Source organism: Aptenodytes patagonicus, chromosome 3, assembly GCF_965638725.1.
Source record: "Aptenodytes patagonicus chromosome 3, bAptPat1.pri.cur, whole genome shotgun sequence".
NCBI lineage: Eukaryota > Metazoa > Chordata > Aves > Sphenisciformes > Spheniscidae > Aptenodytes > Aptenodytes patagonicus.
Window position 1 is genome coordinate 104,707,605 of NC_134951.1, and position 19,749 is coordinate 104,727,353.

The 19,749-nt window shown below is 44.8% G+C and overlaps 1 protein-coding gene and 1 long non-coding RNA gene across 10 annotated transcripts in view; one reads left to right on the plus strand and one right to left on the minus strand.

Annotated features, from left to right (window-relative positions):
• Positions 1–5,763: 5,763 nt before the first annotated feature.
• On the minus strand, positions 5,764–7,298 carry LOC143158493 (uncharacterized). The gene is made up of 2 exons (XR_012995016.1): positions 7,237–7,298; positions 5,764–6,544 (listed from the first exon to the last, which is right to left on the minus strand). It is a non-coding gene; the product is annotated as an uncharacterized LOC143158493 (long non-coding RNA).
• A 106-nt stretch (positions 7,299–7,404) lies between these two features.
• TRERF1 (transcriptional regulating factor 1) overlaps positions 7,405–19,749 on the plus strand; it is a 102,503-nt gene continuing 90,158 nt past the window's right edge. For 7 of the 9 annotated variants that reach the window (XM_076334476.1, XM_076334486.1, XM_076334487.1 and 4 more), the window contains exon 1: positions 7,405–7,649. The gene's annotated coding sequence lies outside the window, so the exon portion shown is untranslated. Of the gene's footprint in view, positions 7,650–7,821; positions 7,968–12,574; positions 12,596–19,749 lie in introns of those variants that run through there. The other 2 variants (XM_076334477.1, XM_076334479.1) reach the window with 2 other exon arrangements.

Below are 19,749 nucleotides of genomic sequence, written 5' to 3' on the forward strand. Positions count from 1 at the left end.
GCATTTTCTGCTTTCTGTTTTTCAGTGCAGCTCTCACCTCCTCAAGTGTTTTGGGGCCACCAAACAAAAACACTGACACAGAAATGTAAATGTGCTTGTCTTCTACTGTAAGTGCATTTCCATCACTATAAAAACGTGAAATAGAGCTTATTTCAATTTGATGATGTAAAGCGCCTTACATCGCTATAAACAGAATATACTGTATATATATTGGATATACGAGTCTAGCCATGTTAGTTAATAGTATTTTTTAAATCATGACAGCTGTATCCTTATAGTTTAAATGCATATCTGCCCACTGTCACATATGTGAGAAACAAATAAGTAAGATGCAGTGAGACCCAGAAGTGACTGGTATATATGACTATAAAAGACTTGTCGAAAAATTCAGGTTACAGTTCTGAATGGGAAAGTTCAGAGCAGAAGACGTGGATGGTCATTTTCTTTTAAATTCCTGCAACAAACCCTACACAGAGTACATTCAACTCTGCATAAAATCAGCAAAATAATCTGCTTCTGTGCTGAGGAATATGAAATAGAAAACTGAGAAAACACTGGAAGAAGGGTGACAGAAGGTATCCCAGTCATCACCGGGATAGCTCTGATCAGAGATGGCCGCCTGAGCTCTTTCCACACTACATGCAGTGTGCTATTGCCAATATCGTATCCACTTGCGACAGACAAAATCCTGAAAAAATAACACTGCTGCCATTGCACTGAAATTCACTACATACACTGGAAAACTTTAATCTTGATCTCAGTTGTCAGTGTGGACTTGTACGTGTTGCACATTGTGGTAGGGAACCACACTGACTTAATCATATCTGTATTTAGATATTACCCTTCTGTTACAGAAAATGATTTAGATGATTAACTGCAACTTAAAGTTAAGATGCCAGGCTTCCTTCTACTCTCATCACACATCGTTTCCATAACTGTTTACCTTTTGTCTTTAGAAAATTTTTGCATACAATCAATCAGCTTCATTTTTCCTTCCCCTACTCAAAAGTATGATTTCTCTCCTTCAGCAAACACCTTAGAAATGAGTACAGCTCTGTGTAACAAGCCGTCCTAAAGCCTCTTTTTGTACATGTCAATTTTACCGCATAACAGATTTTTAAAGCCAAGAAAAAACAATTCACAAAGACTGGTGGGGGCGTTCAGCAGAAGTCATAGGAGACCCTACCTTAAATCTGTCACTGTATTTGACTGGATTTCAAGTTGATGGTATCTGTAAAGGCAGTTTCCATTGAATACTGTAATTGAATTGAATCTTTGCAAACAGGACTGTGTATTTCTTTCTGGTAGTACAACAGCAGGACATTTAGAATAAGGTGTGTTTCTTCATACCGCAGTTTTCAGCTGTTACCACCAGGAGCGCATACAAAGCCAGGAGGATAAAACTCCTTGCGTGTCAGTCAAAGCTCCAAACATTTCGAGTTGGGCATAAGACTTACTTGAAAAATACTGGCCTGTCTTTAAGACATAACAAAGTGCAAAGACTTAGGAGACTTGGTTTCATACTTTACCTCTGCAGCTACTTTCCTGGATGACGTTGGACCACCTCTGTTCCCTAGTTTATCCATCTGTAAAATGGGGACAGTATTACTGGCCCCTGATTGTAAGACCTTCTCAGATCTATTTATACAAAAAGCTGTAACAGAGTGAGTGGTTTTAAAGTTTAGAATAGCTCAAACCACACCATCCACTTAAAATCTGGAAATTATTCAAAACTAAAAAGATGAGATTTTCACTTGTTAGTTTTATAAAGATACATGAGTTTTACATGTTTATGCATTCATAATTTACAAACTTATGTAATATAATTTATATAATGTGTGTATATATTATACACATTTGTAAGTTTATAAATACATATGTACATATGTCAGTGTATTTTATAAAATAAAACATTTCCTCTTCTCCAGCATGTGAAAAAGCCACACAAACTGGAGCGTCGCTCCATGTCACTGTTATCTCTTGCGCACACATGTACATGCCCACAGATTATTCCTGACAGCATGATAGTATCCTAAGCGACTCTTCCAAGAGGAACGGGAACTGACACAAACCAAACGAAGCAAGAATGTCCCCTTTAAAACTCCCAACGTCTGTAGCTCATTTTCCTCTCCAGCGCTCGCACATGGTTGCAAAACAGTGTCATTGAAAAAAAATCTCCAAGTCATCACTATTTCTAACTTGCCTATGTGCAACTTCTTTACCAAAACATTCCTAAGCACTTTACAGGCTTTAATTTGTTTCAGAGCATCCCTGCGAAGTGGCGTCATATCTCCTGTGCGCTCAACTGTAGGGAGACGCAGGAAGGTCAGGGCCAGGTCCCGACGAGAGCTGCCAGGAGGAGCCCCCATCCAGCAGCACCCAGCTCCGTCAGCGCCAGGCCGGAGCCCCAGGGGCTCGGCAGCTGACGCAGGCTGCACCAGAGGAGCAGCTCAGCCACCGACTCATAGACAGGCAGCTCTAAGCTTTGTTAAAAAGTTCCTGACGTTCGAGTTGAGAGAAAACTAGCGCTTGTGGACTTCCAGAGCTGACTGCGGTGCAAACAGCTGTGCAGGTTCACTTTTCCTTTCTTTTTTCTTGGTCCACTGCCTGGACCGACCTTCTTAAAGAGCATCTTATCTGCTAGATGAAATAGCAGCCGTGGCTTCGTGACAATTAAAGGCTCCAAATCCCGCTTTTGGGCACACAACCCTGCCTCCTTTTCTGCTACTCCTCTGGCTGACTCAGTGAAGCAATTCATGGGAAAAATTACACAGGGTTTCTGCCAGCGCTCGGAGGTCGTCTGGCTCACCGGGGAAGTGGTGAGTGTCAGCGTTGGGTGCAAACAGGAGGCAAAACCACGCAGCTGGAGGCAGTAACTTGCAGAGGGGACAGCAGGACCTTCGCCATCGCAATTTACTTTGGTTTTAGCCTTCATAGAAAGAGACCCAGTGGGCAGGGCTTTCACCAACACTCTGAGTGACAGCAGCCTGCTTTCATACTCTTCTCTCCTCGGCACATTTTCTGCACCATTCCTTATGCAATCGGCAAACCGATCTGGCTGAAAGTGAAGAATAAAAAAAAAAAAAAAAAGTCTTACTTCCAGTATTAGTTTTCAAATGGTGGCGGCACGGTCCGAGATCAGATTAGGCTGCCGGTGAAATCCTTGACTTCACCTCATGTCTGGGATCAGAGCGGCCGCTTCACTGGACAAAAGGCAACTCGGAGCAGCAAGGCTGGGATGCTGCTTGTCTGACACAGGCCTGCTCCCCACCCGGGCGGCAGAAGCGGCCAAAGGGAAGTACATGGAAGCTCTCGGTAGCTGGGGTCCTCATGCGTTTCTACTAAAAATTATTCAGTTCCATTTCAACCTTGGCCATTTTTCCTAACTTGCAATGGATGTGGTAAGAAGAAGTGACACCAAACAGCGCAAGCTGCTTTATCCTGGAAGCTCTCAATGCCCTGAGCTTCCTGGGGAGAGGACCTAAGAGGGAGAAACACCGTACTTGAACGTACATGAAGGCAAGGAGCACCAAGGTGAGAGCGGGGTTGCTAACATTACCTTCAAACAAAGCAGAGATACAGGGTTTCTTGAGCACAGGGATACCTGGAACGATGTACTCGCTGATCTCTGAGCAAGCCCATCGCCAACTATCAATTATTTTTCTTGTGTTCAGGTATGTGGGATGCTGTGGCTACTTCCCTTGTGATACACAGGGAATGTGATCACAGAAAACACACGTTTGGCTTTTTAAACTATTCTGACTCTACTAGTGTCACTCCTGTAAGGCCCCAGTGTTTCTTATTTATCTAACAGGAAAGAGACAAAGGTAAATGACTGACTAAATCCAAGGGATTCAGATGATACCAAACTAATTTAGAAGGGAAAGGACCAGCAATGTCATGCTGGAAAAGTCAGAAATTGAAATGAAAAATCAAATTCAAACATTTAAGCAGGAGGTGATCAGTAATTACACCAGAACAATTGGTAGCAGAGGGCATATTTGCCATTTCTTGAAATCTCCATAATGACGCTTCTTTTTTTCTGGAAAATAAACTTTAACTAAGCAGATTATAATCTCAATTACAAATACTACAGTCCACATTATGCAGGACGTCAGATTCTGAGACCAAACTTGCTTCTAATCCTAAATCCTGTATCGGTACGCTATATGGCTCAAAAGCTCCATATTAAAACAAAACTAAGCCTGTCATCAGTTTTGTCCAACCAAGCTGGATAATTAAGGTCTGATTATTATTTTTTTTAAGATAACATCCACAATTCAAAATTCAATCTGGAAACAGGTATCCAAAACTTAGAAACTGGGTGGACATCCGTATTTTGGCTGCTGTGAATTTGACCAGTAAGACACTTGCATAAATGCGATTCATTAGGGAGTCTTAAGGGGTTTTATTTTAACGACTCCAGCTGTTGAACAAAGGTATGTTGCCTTCTACCACAGTCATACTATGTTTTCTTCAGCATTGTCTTTCTTGGAAAGCCCACAAATTCAAGGCAAAGCCTCCTAATAAAAACTAAGGCGTTTGGGAAGATAATGACACAGCAATCCTATGTCGGAAACGAATGAACCAGGAGGATGATCAGAGACCTCTGTCACTTCTAAACTTCTGTAATTCTTTCATTTCTAAAACAGCCCCGCTTAGAAAAAATTAAAATTCATTAATCTCTAACAAAAATCTGACAGAGCAATGGCAGTTACCGTAAGACGTTTGCTGCTTTTCTGATTTTTGTAAGTGGTGGGAGGTTTCGGGAGGCAGCTGAGCCACCCTGCCAGCTTGCTCCTGCCGCAAGCGGTGGCTCCCCAGGCCCTCCGCTCCCATCCCACTCCCAACCCGCGTCCCCGCAGCTCCCCTTGTGCTGCCCCTGGCAGCCAGCTGACCTCCCAGGGAGCTCACCAAAATGGCAGGAAATTAACCCAGACAGCGAAGGAATAGTCTTCTGGCTTGGTGAGCTGAACCAGCTCGGCGGGGCAAGCCAGTGGGCAGGGAAGAGAGAGCAAGGTCTCCCTCTTCTGACAGCAGCAAGCGGGCTGCTCCGCCAGCCAGGACCTCACCCCAGCTTCAGGGCTCCCGGCACTCACCGACTTGCCAGTTACCATTGCCAAAATGTTGTTAAACAACATAACGACAAGCCCGTAAAATTATTCTGAGGTTGAGTACTGTAAATAGTAATATGATTTGTTATTCGAAACTGGGAAGCTTGATACTCAAATCCTTGAAGATTAGAAGAAGCATCAGGAAAACTGAGAACATAAATTAAGGCTTTGTGCTTTTGCTGGAGACCAATTCATAAATTGCAGGACAAGTACAAAGAACGCAGTCTGGCTATAGCCAGCCCCCACAGTTTTCTTGAAATGTCCAAAGCTAATAAAGTAGTTTACTTCATTCAGAAGAGTTTTGCATAGCTAAACTTGTTACGGCAGAGTAACACGGGTCAAGTTTATAGCAAGTCAGAAGGCTGCTCGATAATGATTCTTTGTTCAAATTTAAATTACACATTTGCTTCTATTTTGAGAGTTATAGCACAAACCTGTGTGTTTCAGGTAAATCAAGTAACACCTAGCCGATTCAATACAGATCTGTTTGTATTGATTAGTTGGACAAGCCGAGACGCTGAGACAAACCTAGAAAGACTGTGTTAAATTCCATTGCTTATTTTCAAAGGTCATTTTGGAAATCACAAGTAATACGGGCTATTCTGGGTTTCAGACTAGACACAAAAAACAAACAGCGGCAAGGCACATGTTGAGTTGTGGTTTTAATTCTATTTTCAACATAGTTTATATGACTTAGGACTCCAACAAGCAAACAAGCCAACCATTGAATCCAAAACTCAGCATAGATTTTGCATAGCTCAGCACAGAGAAGTTACAATATCTGAATGGTATTTTTCACTTAAGTAAAAATAAAATTAGAAAATGACTAGCTGGCTGGGGGAAAAAAAAAAAAGAACCTCTCTTCGACATTTTAAACAACTGAGACCTTTGCGTATAGTACAAAGGAGTTTAACAGCCAATGGGTGATATCATACTTTTTCACTCTTGCTCTAATCTACACTGTAAATCAAAACAATCTCATAAAAGGTTAAATTATTAAGAACACTGGCCCAATGGAAGTGTCATGCAACCAGGAAACCAGCATGACCATAAAAAGAAAATGAGGCTGCTGGTAACCATTATAATGTAAGGCTGAATCACAAATGCTAACACCAAAGACCTTTTTCTGTTCCAGTTATAATAACCCTTGAGAGTTTTGCCTGTTGTTTTTTTTTCTTCCCTCTCTGAAGGCAGAAGTAGGCCCTATCACCACCTCCGTTTCAGTTTCTCTCTTCCCAGCTATGGTTTCTTGCAGTAACTAGTCTGTCATTGTCCAGGAGCTTAAACAGAGCACTGCATAAGCCGTATGCATCACGTATCTGTCCCCAAGATGCAAAATCCTTCCCTGCAAGGGAAGATTTTGGTGCAACCTAATGCAAATTCTGAGCTCAAGGGAGGCAGGACCGATGAGGTATTTCACCAAAACATTTCTGTAGAATTAAAAAAAAAAAAAGAAAAAAATTATAATTTAAGACTACCAGCGGCAAAGATCAGTGACCACAGGAGCAAATTCCTACAAGGCTCGCTGTATTAGAGAATTAACTTCCAAATTAACCCAAAGCGCAGGAGCCTCCCTGGAGCCGGAGGCAGCCCCGGCAGGCGGGGCAGCCCTTCCCCGCACAGGGCAGGAGACCTCCCCGGGGAGAGAGCGCCTCTACCCGCAGCGACTTTGCTCCTCCGACGCCTCGGGGCTGGGGGAGGCCCGGCCGCAGCCCCCGCCGCCCCCGGCCCCGATCCCCCCCACCCCCCTCCCCGACACGGCTCCCCCGGCCCCGCACGGCACCCCCACGGCGCCAGGGGAGACACCCCCCCCCTCAGCTCCACGGCGGCGGGGAGAGACCGCCACCCCAGCCCCTCGGCGGCGGGACACCCCCCCCCAGCCCCAGGGCTGGCGCGGTGACGGCCCGCGGCGCCGCTGTCACCCCCCGGCGCCGCCGTCACCCCCCGGCGCCGCCGCCCGGGCGGCAGCGGGAGCCTGCCCCGGCCCCACCGCCCTGCGGCGGCGGCGGCGGCGGCGCCGGGAGCCCGCGGCACCCCCTCGCCCGCCTCCCGCCGACCCGCGGCCCCGGCCGCGCCGCGCCGGCGGGAGCCGCTGACAGGTCGCCGCCGGTGGCTCCGGCACCTGCGCTGCGCTCGCCGCCCTGAGAGGAGGGGCTGCCGCCGAGACCGCGGCGCGGCGGAGCGGGAGGCGGCGGCGCACGGCCGGCGGCGGGCCCCCGGGGGCGGCGGGCGCCCCTCGCCCCGCCGCGGGGCCCGGCGGCCGCGGCCGCGGCGCCGCCGACACCTTACTTCCTGCTTCGCTACCCAGGGCCAGACCCATCGCGGCGGAGGGATCCCGCCGCCTCCCGCAGCCTCCTCCCCCTTCTGCTTCTGCTTTTTTCCCCCCCGTTCCCTCTCCCTCTCTCCCTTCTGCAAGAAAATAATTTGACAGCGATTTGCTGACACGGGGATTTTTTTTTTCTTTTTCTTTTTTTTTTTTTTTTCATCACGGACTCGGCAAAGGCAGCGCGGCGGGCGGGGGAGGCCGTGCCGGAGGTAAGTGCCGGTGCCCGGAGCCTCCCCCGGCGCGAGGCGGGGGGGGGGGGTGCGGCGGGCCCCCGCCCCGCTCCGCTCCATGTGCCGCCGCCGGGGTGGGTGCCTGGCAGCGGGGCCGGGGCCGGGCTGGGGGGGGGAGTATGTTTCCTGGCGGAGCGATATTTGTTTACAGGATGAGCGCGGTACTGTAAGTGAAGTAGGACCGAGTCCGGGCAGCTCCGTAATAAATTAATATCGCAATTGCTCCCTCCTCGCCGACACCGACATAAGCCCCGCGCCCGGCCCCCGCGCCTGCACTTGTTGCAGACTTCACGCCAGGTAGGCGAATGCTTCGCAAGTTTCATTTTTGCACGAGCTGGGGCTGCGCTGGAAGGAGGGGAAAAAAAAAAAAGGAAAAAAAAAGTTTGCAGCTTGCAGTTCGCTTTCGGTCTGCAGCGCCGAGTAGGCGAGGCCCTGCCTGCTGCCTCCTCCTCCTCCTCCTCCTCCTCACCGATCGCCGCTCCCCGCCAGCCGGCCGCGGACAGGGAGGGAGGGAGGGGGGCGCCCGGGGCGGCGGGAGCGGGCTGGGGGCGGGCGCGGCGGCGGGGCGCTGCCCCGTACCTGCCCGGCCCGGGCGGGGTGGGCGCGGGGGGCCGGTCCCGGGGCGCCCTGCCGCGGCGCCGCTGCCAGGTCCCGGGCGCCGTGCCGTGCCGTGCCGTGCCGTGCCGTGCCGTGCCGGCGCGGGGAGGGGAGGCGGGGAAGGCCGGCTCGGCGGGGCTTGCCGCGGAAGTTGTCCGAGCGGCGGTCCCGCGGCACCCGTCACGGCCCCTGACACGGGCGGCCGGCCCACGCGCGGCGCGGCGGCCGGCAGCGCGCTCGGCACGGTCTCGGTATCAGTCAGTGTTAGCAAGGAAGCGGTCCGGGGCTCGGCTTTGGAGCCCTTCCCTGCGGCCGGGTGGCACCGCTGGGTGCGAACTTATTCGGGAGAAACGCGAATCTCTCCTCCTTTTCCGCGGGAGAGGAATGCGCAGCGGGTTGGGCGCCGTCGGGGCGCAGAAGCGCTTCATTTTTCCGGCCCGTCAAAATATGGGGGGGTAACGAACAAAAACTCGTAGCCAGGTGCTTAAATACCAGAGAGGTGATTTGCAAGTAAAATTAATTGGCAGTTAACCAGTTAATAAATGGATAATGCCTACTCATCCTTCTGCTGACTTCACAGAGCGGTTTTCACGTCTGCCAGTCAGCTAGCTGGGCTTGACTGTTCGAGATGTAAACTTAGCGGGGTTGATACCTTCGCCCAGTAAAATCTGACCTGTTCTTGCTGTCCCAGTGCATCAAACGCTGGTCGTGATTCGGGTAGTTACTGGTGAGGTTCATAGATTTTTACAGAGTAATACGATAGCAGCAAAATAAATACGATGACCCATAACTAAACTATTTATGGAAAACGTTGCAAAGTGCTTAACTGCATGATTAATGATTTAAACAGGTAATCACTAGGGGTGAAGTTTTACGTCTTTGACAGCTATAATTTTACTGTAGGTGTCTAATGGGAAGAGGGGAGGGTTCGCCTGGCAAGCTTGGGCCTGGCCTGCCGGGCTGCTTGGCGGGGCCACCCTGCTGCCTGTACCAGTCCTGCCTGGGGCACCGGCCCGCAGAGCTCCCCCGGGGACCTGCCCCCTGCCCTTGCTCAGGGTGCAGCGTCACGATGAGGTGACCCGTCCCTATAATGTCGGTGTATGCGTGAACCGTTCCTGCGTGCGGTATATGCAGCTGTTTGCCGTGATCGCTTATCTACTTGGTGGTCTCGTTTGGATGTTAAATTGGATCAGAATGGAGCTATTTCCTTAATAAGACGCATCTATCTAGAAATAACCCATTTCACTTTGCTACCCACTGAAGTGACGGGGCGTGATGTGCCCTGGTTGGTACGTTACCTTTTTTTCCTAAGGCTTGTCCAAGGCACATATTTAACAACAAAAGTGCTGCTTCATTAGTGCTCTATGCGTGCATATGCGGCATGGAAGTTAGCTATGTGGCTTTGCTTAAAACAAATAAATGTATTTGTTTAGAATTTAGATAAGTGATTTTTCACATGAAGAAAATGTGTTGTATGTATTTTTCTTCTATAATTGATAGTCTGATATACTTTGGAAAAATTAAAGGCTTAAATATACCCTACTCAAAAGTTTTGGTGCAAATAAATGCTCTTCTGATCTGTTCTGCTACCATTGATAAGCAGCTTGTATTTCTGAAGTTGGAAGACTCCAACGAGGAACTGGGCAGTGTTGTCGGTGTGGTAGTCAAAGCAGTGTATCTTGAAAAGCCAAAAAAGTTAAAAAAGCTCAAATACAAGTAGTGCACTCCACTGCGGAAGTTGGCCTGAGTGAAGAGTGGAGAATCGGCCTCTCGGTGAAATGATAAGGCCAGAGCTTAATCACTCCGCTATCAACGTATGTCCTGCCATTGGCATCCCTCCCTGGGGGAGAGGGATGGGGCCAGAGGGTAGCTAGGTAGGCATCCTGCCTCCGGTGTTTACATCACTCCCACATGGGCCACCGTGAGCGTAAATAAACCACAGCATGACTAACCTTTCTACCTAGCATTGACTCATGTTGTATTTGGATGGACTGAAAAAGTCTCCATGTCTTATCCATTTAATTTTCTCAACCTTGACTGCTGGTCGCATGTCTCTGAGAATACTCGGTATGCATTTAAGACCGTAAAGCGAGTCCTTGTTTCAGGTTTGTTTTGCTTTTGGGTAGGGCTCAGGTAGCCTAAGTAGAAAAAAGGGATTCCTAGATTTTAAACTCAAAACTCCATTACTTCTGGCCATTTTAATATTTCCAGTGATACAGTGAGGCTTGCCATTATAAATTGAGCTTGTAACTTGGCATCTGGCAGGGAGTATGAGAAAAGTTTAAGAAGAGTGGTCTTGTAATGTACTGTAGGTTTCCTAAAGCAGTAAGATAATATTTTGCTGTGAATATTTTCATCTTATTTTATTTTTTGTTTGTTCTAATCAAGTGGGGAATATGTCACTTAAAAGCTTACTCAGCAAAGTGTTTGAGAAGTTCCCAATTCTGTAATGGGACAGTAGTAAACTAAAGAAGGGCCCTGGAATCTGTAACATCATCGTGAGATTCTGGTGCTGGAAGGTTGTGTCTCCTTATGATGTGTCAGAATAACCTGTGAGATAAGGCAGTTTCATTTCAGCTTCCTTAGAAATATGTTTGTTTGTTTTTTTAAAAAGCAAGCAGTGTTTGATAGATACAAAATAATTGTTGATATGGAAACAATTTGTTTCCTCCCCTTGCGTTTTTTTTGGGGCTGCACAGCTTCCAATGAAAAATTATGATCAGAATTATGGTTTTTTTCTGTCCCTAAAATTAGCGGATCCTTTTGCCTCTCCTCCACCTGTAAGATGTAGGTAGAAGCATCTCTAAATGCATGTATGAATTCTGCCTGGCGTGGCTGCCAAGCACTTGGTTATTTACGTAAGGTGAGCAGCACGAGCGGTCACACTGACTTCCATGGCGCTGCTTGGAAGAGTAGAGTTACTGCGCCTGTGAGTATTTGTAGGGCGGGGGGTGAGGGGGCTGCACTCGAAGGCAGCAAATTCCATACATTTTGCTGCATATGAAGTTACAAAACCTCTTCTTAACTTGTCTGGCTCTGAGAAACCCATTATTGTAATCAATTGCGGGGCTGTGAGGGGAAATCAGGCCTTCTAAGATAAAGACAAAAATAGCGCATTCAAATATGTTTTAAGAAAGACGGCTCTTCCTTCAAAGAGTAGGTCTGAGTGTGGTTCAAAGAAAGGTAGCAACAATTTTATCAGTTTTGGTTTGTTCTTTAACTCTTTGCTTGAAACCAAACAGATTTAAGAGATCCATTGAATTTGCTTTTGAGCAGCATGCATTTACGCGCCAAGTTATCTTGTAGAGCTTGGGGGAGTATTTCCCCTTAGATCTGGAGATGCTGAGAACGGGCTCTTGCACCATCATCTCCTTGCTGCTGCCTTTGCACGTGTGTCTCTAGGTAGCATGTGGTCCAGCCCGGCCGGGAGGACGAAGTAGGTAACGCGGGTGGTCGGCGAGTCGTATCGACACTGGTTCTTGTTGGGTATTGGTTTCTATGGGCAGAAGGAAGAGTATTTTTCACAGCGGTTTATTTTCTCTCTTTCTGGCTTGGCTGTGTCGCTCCATGGTGGTGGGGGTGCAGGCTCACCTGGCCCCACTCGAAACGGCAGCAGAAAGAAAAAAGACATGGATTTGCATGGGGGAAAAACTGGAAAATGCGCTCAGGTTACAACCTACTGCCGCAGAAACTAGAAGGCAAATACATCATTTACGTTACTTTCTTCTCGAGAGGATAATGGTTTGGGGAACCCAGGGCATGCTTTTAATGTATGCCCTATTACCCTGTGACAGGGATTTTTTTTAAAGTTTAAACTCTCCATATTACAGTGGGGATGTTACAGGGTTTTGGAAGAGTTGTGTAGCATTGAGTATATTTTGAGGTTCTGAGTGAAATAAGTCTTGTGGTTTCAGCTTAGTCTGTAACAAAGAGTAATGTGTCTCACACAAACAGCCTACCTAAGTTTTCATAGTTGACTGATGATTTGCTCTGGAAAGACCCAAGATGCTGATGTGATGCAGACTCAAAAGGTAGTTGATTTAAAAAAAAAAAATTCTTTTAGGTTTGTCTTTCTCCAATTTACAGTTCGAATTGTGTTAGAATTTCGTGCGAATCGCTGATCTTCAGCTTCCCATCCGCCGGTCAGCTGAGCTGGTGTAGGTCACTTTCCAGGCCCATGGCCACAACTGCTGAGTTTCCCTACCCCACCAATTTGACCTTTCTAAAGCAGCCATCCTGGGCCTTATCACAAATTTTCTCCTGTCTTTTTAGTTCAGCAAGAAAATGGTTGCTGTCTTTCCCCTCCCTCCCTTCATCAACTGCTCATGGTAAGATTTTTGATAGAGCCTGCATTGTGATATGTCCTTGAAGTGCAGCGCTGCAAGGTTTTGTTTTGCTTTGTCTTTTTTTTTTCTCTTCATGTTTAGACGTCATTGCATCTTTAGCAAAGCAAGATTGTTGTAGATGGTCTTTTTTGATATTTGCTTTTTGTTTTTGTTTTTTTTTTTCATTTGTCAAAAATCTCACATTCAGTAATGGGGAAAAGCTCAGACTCGGGTACTAAAACCTCCAGCTAAACCTGGAGTGTAAAGACTGCAAAAATATGGATTGGGGAAGGATTGCCCCAGCAAAACAGGTATAAGTTAAATGTTAAATTGTCAGCAGCTCTTTTTTAAAAGGTCCCTGATGATGAGAGGTTTTTGTTCACACTGTCTGGCTAGAACAAGGCTTACCAGACCTCTTAAAGGACAGGGTCCATTTGAGGTGCAGAATTTATATCGGATACTTTCTCTTTAAGTGAATATCAAATCCTAAATAACTTCAGCATGGGACTGTGAAAAAAAGTACCCAACCCTGTGAAGCAAGTGGCTATTAAGTTTAAAATTTGATAATGGTGGAAGTTCTCCGTCTTTAAAAAAAAAAAAAAAAGTCATTTGACTTTTAGTTGGCCATAAAAGATGCTGTACAGACCCATTTTTGTCTTTGTTCTCCACTCCCCCCCATTTTCATTGATGGGGAAGTTTCATTTCCTTTATTTATATATTTTTAGTGTATGTGTTTGGGGGGTTGTGGGGGAGGATAGGAGGGAAGTCTGTGTTCTAGTTTTTATATTTAAAAGAAAAAAAAATAGCTAATGCTGGTGTGTTTAGAAATGACCTTAAATACATTCTCCCCTTTAAACCAAAAATTCTGCTGGTAAAATAGTGCGTTTTAGGGGATTGAGGGGTTTTGCAACACTTCTGTGTGGGTAAGAGTCCCGTCTGAGTTCCAGTTGTGCTAGCAGAAAAGTGTTTTTCCCAGTATTGTCATGTTTCGCATGCCAAATCAGAACTAGAAATGCCTTTTCCTGGAAGGATCTCTATTTACACTTGGAGGGTTATGCCAATTACAGCTATATTAATAAGGCTTTTTTTTTTTAATTTTACACTTGACCTAAATAGTAACTTCTTTCATTTTCTTAACAGAGCACAGGCTACAATCCTAGCATGTAGTTTTGGACCGGTCAGTAAGGTAAACCCTGCTGTCCTATGGCACAAATGCATACGGGCACTCTTGCAAGAGCGTGATCTTAAGTGGATCCTAGTGAAATGAATGCTCTTAGAGCTTTGCATAAGTTGAAGTAGCCCTCTGCTCTGCCTGCATGCAGAATTGAATAGAATTTATTGGTAAGCAGGAAATATGTTATGAAGTGTGTTATTCATATGTCGTAATATTTTTTCCTCAAAGACATCCCATGTAGTTTAATTTTGAATACCGTTTTTAAATCCTGCAGATCAGGAAATACTGCATTATAAATTTGTGAAAGTTTGGAGGCATAAGATAAGATGCTATTAACACTCATTTTTATCAGAGACCAAAGAGTATTTACTCCTTTGGACAGTGTAGCGGCACATGAAGAAGGAGCAGGTAAACAGGGCTTCTTTGGCAAGAGTCTGTAGCTGCTGGCTGTTTGAGTAGGACTGCTGCGGGCAGTGCTGCTGCTGGACTTGTACCGCCCGTGCTTCGTCTCTGCTGCTACCCTGCTGGTGGAGAAGGTGTCCTGGTGGAAGATCCTGTTTGTACCAAAAAAACCCCAAACCCTGACTAGTAAATAGTGTCATTGTAATTTCATGAGCAAATTTGCTAGTTATTTGCTCTTTTTATGATGTTAAGATTTGCATTGTTAGCAACAATAGCAGTGTATTAAATAAAAAATGGATGCTGACCAGTCTTTAAGTAGTTCACAACTGCCACAAGTATGATTACTTAGAAGACCCTACATAGCTAAACTGAGCTTTCTTTTCCCCAAAACGTAGGCTGCCCAAGCCCTGAAATATTTAGGATATTGACTTAGAGTTCCGTAAATATCTTCCCAGTTGCTTCTTTTTGGCCTGCCTCTTTTATGTTTTGTTTTGTCCTGAACATCAAAGCAGGGCTTACCTTGCAGAGAGGTGGTGGTCTTTGAGTTGGCTACATGCTACTTTCAGCAGGGAGGGGGCTGCATGTTGCACTCTCTGGAGGCTGAAACCGTCACCTTTGCAATGGCTCCTAGGTCGCAGTGGGACTTTAAATAACCATGAGCTCTGTGACCATTACCAAAGCTGTGTCTGCTGAGCGCAGGAGGCTGTAGTCACCTGAACCGCAAGTTTATGTCACGTGTAGCTCAGCGTTGAGCACAGCAGTTTTGTTGCTGCTTGTGCGCCTAATATATTGGGGGGAAACGGGTGGAAGCAGTTCGGATGCTAACTCACTGTCTTGCTTTTTGGGTTTTTTTGGTTACTTTTCAAAAGCTTATATTCAGTGTTGCAAAGAAACCCCTATGTATTTTGATAAAACAAAAGAAATGATCAATGTTAAGCTACATTGAATGGTGCAGCTTTGCAGGAGCGTTGATGCTCCAGCTGTCTCTTTGGCCTGCCATGCAATTCGAATTCAAGCGAAGGTCTCCCACTCGGTTATTTGCATGTGTCCTCTTATCTCTGTTTTGTATCTGCAATTTCAGTATGTGCTTCCAAAATTATTTTTGTTAATTTCCAATCATTCTTCAAAGATAACTGGCGAAAACCAACAGGCTGGTTGTGATTTTACAGCAGTAGAAAGTAGACAACTTTGATCTTCTTGTTAAATGAATTTTCTTCATGTGTGGGCTGGGTGTGTAGCGTGTTGATTTAGTTTTTATTGATCAGTGTAAAAATGTGAATTCAGCATCATAGCAATGATAATAAACAAGTACTTGCAGTGATATTCTAATGAGTTCCTGGCAAAAATAGGGCAGAAAACCGTCTCAGAGATTGACGCGCTTTAGTGGTGAGATGCTGAACCAGGATACTTTATATAAAAGGATTGAGTAAAGCTGTTTGAAGTTCTAACTTTCTTTGGCAACACAATTGCTGTGAGCAGTAGCATGCCAAGCAGGGCAGGATGCAGTCTTTTCTGTAGGCATTTGAGTGTCAGAAATGGCATTCTTGCCTCTGTCCGGAAGGACTTTCACCCTCCTGATCACGTCAAGGTAGATCGTAGGAACCAGGTATCTGCTTTGTTAGAGGGTGTCTCTGAACACAAGCAGTGAAGCACTAATTACCTTTCAGTCCTCATCTGCAGGAATGCCCTGTGAACCATCCCCATGTGTTTCAATAAGCCTGCATGGCAAAGCATCAGGTACAGAGCGGGGGGAGTGGAGGGAGGTTTCTAAATTAGCAGACAATTTATGTCTGGAAAAGTGAGATTCATATTCATAACTGTGTTAAACCCATATGTCTGAGTATGGTAGGGACATATCTCCATTTAAGGTGGCAATAATTCCTCTAAGCCAAAATGTTTGCAGAAGCGCGGGCAGGCAGCTTCTCCCTCTTTTTTTTCCATTGATGCTGTGTGTTTCCAAGACTGGAAGAGGCTTCTCAGTGGTGGTGATGAACAGTAATTCTCTATATTTTTTTGTCAGATAAGCTTGTTTTATGCTGTCAGAATTCAGTAAATTGGTATCTGAGCTGCATGGATCATGATGAAAAAGTATTGCTGCTGCCTGCATGTGTTTGATAAAAGTAGAAAATGAGAAGCAAAATTTTTCTGAAGTGAGGAAAAGTGGGTTTTTTAGGACTATGAAATTTTGAAAGAGCTGGTTCATAATGAACTTTAATACTTTTCTAAAGTTGCTGCTATTATAATGAAAAAGCATGAATAAGAGAATATGCCTTGCAGGTAAAACGAAAAAAGGCTTCGCCATTTATATGCTTGAAAACCAAAGATGCATTGCAGAGGATGAATTTTACCCTTCATTTTGCTTGTAGTAAAAAATTAGTCTTTGAAGTTAAAAACAGCTTTAGATTTAAAGAATTAATACGCCTGAAAAGGGAGGTGCACAGAAAAAAGACATTGGGTTAAGTGCTGTTTTGTTAATGACAAGAACGTAAGTTAAGCCAAATGTGGCTGCCTGCATAGTAAGGTACTGCTTAGCATGAGCGGGGATGATAAAATAAGGTCCTAGCAGACTTTTATTTCAATGATTTCCAACTTTCAGAAGAAATTTTAATCTGGATGTTGAATGCACATATATAAACGATAAGACTAATACCACAGAATTATGATAATTTATGAAAGGAGCGATACTTTTATGCTGGAAGTCTGTCAGCATGCGATCCCTAGGCTAACTACTTGATCATTAGTTAAAGTAGGGGTTCATTAAAATAACATGGGCTCATCTGGTTTTAAAGACTAGCTCTCAGCCAGACGTTGTGGCAACGGCACAGAAATTACTACATAAAGCTGGCTGATGGAAAGGCTTCCGTTGGATTAAGTGTGCTCAATATTGGGCCAAATTTTTCAATTTTTAGTCATCTGTAGCAACGCCTCCTCATACTGTAGTCAGTTGAACTACCTGTGTGACTGTTTGAAAGAAGGTGCAAGGTTGGGTCTGTATATGAATGGAGCTTTTTGCTGTAATTATTTTACTCTGTAATAATTGTATTCTTCCAGTTGAAGAATCATAATTACAAAGGGGATGATAAGCTTCAATTTTGTAAAGAAAATCCTTACATTTAAGCCCTTCGCTGTCATTAGCATAAACAGCTTTTTTTTTTTCTTTTCAGGTAGAACTTTTACTTTCAGGTTATTTCTGGAAAATCCATACTGCTAATTATGTAAATTGCAAGAAACTAAAAAAGAGAACGAAAGAGCGGGGCATCTTATTTTAGGCTTCAGCAAATGCAAAGTCATATGTGGCCATTCCAGCTATCTATAGTATGTGCCTGTGTTGTTCTGCTACTGCTTTTGTTACCAGTAAACCAGATCACTTAAACTGGGCATTTCTCGCAGGCTTTGTACGATCAGATTGCCAAATGTTGGAGCTGGGAAGTTTTTCCAGTAGCAGGGTCAGCTTATGCCCCCTAGAGAGTCCCTTCCTGCAGGGCTCCTTCCTTGCATACACAGAAGTTTCTTGCTGAAAGAAAATGTAGGGCTTTCTTTTTTTTTTTTGTCTGTTTGTTTTTATGCTGCTGTGTAGGCAAGTCCGTGTTTTTTAGGTCAGTCCTGTACAATAGCAGTAAGTTTTCGTACCTGCACCTATTGCCTATTAAGGCAATAAGAAGCTCTCCTTGAATGAAGGGAAGGCAGATTCGGATCTGCCTGCAGATCAGAGAGAGAGGAGAATGGAAGAAGCGGTGTTCGAGTGAATGAACGAACTTTCAAGCTGACTCAGTGATACACATACAGTATACGCTGTAAAGATTAGTCACCACTTACTGTAAATCTTTCTTTATGGCGCTTGGTGGGCATGTGCTTCTATCAAGCTGCAGTTAGTGAGCTTTGTAGGCTGGGAATGTAGGTAAACGTTATTTCCACAGTATTTTCCCATTGAACAACAACAACAAAACCCAATGAAACCTGAAGGCTTGTAAATTATTGAGCTAAAGGCAAAAGAAATCTTTTAGTTATCTCACGGTGCTGCTATCTTAATCTGTGAAACTAGTAGGAAAGTGAATAAATTATGCAACAACTTTTTTTTATTATTTAGAAACCTGTGCTTACATGTTATTAGTGCTGTTCTGCCCTGTCCTGTGCAGGTTGGTTTGATTTTTTTTTTTTTTTTTCATTAGGTAGGTTTCAAGCTGCATTTGTGTAAAAACACCCATTTACATGATGGTAACAGAGTAACAATTACAGGGGAGGATATTCATCTGTTGAAAACACTATTTTCGTTTGCCAGGCAGAAACTTCAGGAAAATTACCCTCCAGGTTGAATTTTCTCATAAATGTTCTCAAGTTCTAAAATTATTTACTGGCATAATAGGTATGCATAGCACTTAAAGCAGAGTTTGTATAAAGGAGTTACTTTTTTGGGGAAAAAAGTGGATGTTTTTTATTACCAAAAAAAGTTAATATTTTTTAAAAATGGTAAAATTATTCTGCAGCCTTTTCTGAGTTACCCAAATTCAGTAAGTTTTGGGGGGTTTTTTTGTACTTTCAGACTTTTCTTTCAGTGGTTTCTTCTCTGTTTGGCTGAGGTTTATTTTTTTTGTTAATTTAGCTGGGCATCTGTAATAATTCTTAGATGCCCTTTCTCTCTGATCTTCACCTGTTTTGCTTGGCTTGTTTAATCTGTCCTTAGAGAATTGCTAATTTCAGCCATGATCGTACCAAAAATCCTTTAGAGTTGTTTTAGCAAGATTTTTTTTTTTGTTAGTTAGTTTAAAGTTACTTCCTCCAAAATGAAAAAAAAACCCCAAACATCTTGTTAAAGAGTGAGAACCAGACTCTCCTGGCACTGCTGGGTGGGACGGCGCTGAGGCTGCGTGCCTGTACAAGTGGTTTGGCTCGCTGCTCTCCCAGCGATCTGATCCTGTCGTAGGCTTCGAGTCCTCTGAAGAGCAGAAATGAAGGCTGAAAGCGTTATTAAGTTTTTGGGTTATCTCACACTGTTTATTTGAAATGGAGGCCAAGCAATTTACATATCTCTGTATCTTGGGTCTGAAAAAAAGATTATTTTTTTTTTTTTCCCCCTCACTAGCCTTTGTGTGGAAATGACATCACAGCTTATGTCAGCCATGCTAAATTCAGAGGTTTTTCTCCTCCCCGTTGGGTTATTAACTGAGTATTAGCTCTATGCTGTGAGTCTTCCCTTGCTGACTGTGGCACATCGATAACTCCATCGTAAATGCTCTGAATTTTGAATGATGAAGAGAAATAAAGACCTGGTCTAAAGCCTTTTGAAATCAATGGGAACATAACTTATTTCATTGCTGTGTGTGCGACCGGACCGGGTGACCACCTAACGCCGTGTTGTTCCCGGGATCGCTGATGCAGCGTAAGCAAGCGAGGGATGGTGTGTTGCCTTTTTGCAGATCTGGTGACCAGGTCAGGAGTTTGCTGTGGCACATCGTCGCACGGGTCTGTCCCCTCAGCCCTGCAGGTTAAAACCTCCTGCCCTTGTGAGATTGAGTAGGTTTGTGAACTAAAGCTCTTAAGTTGTGCCTGCGTGTCCCATATGTAAAGCCGAGCTCCGTGGCAA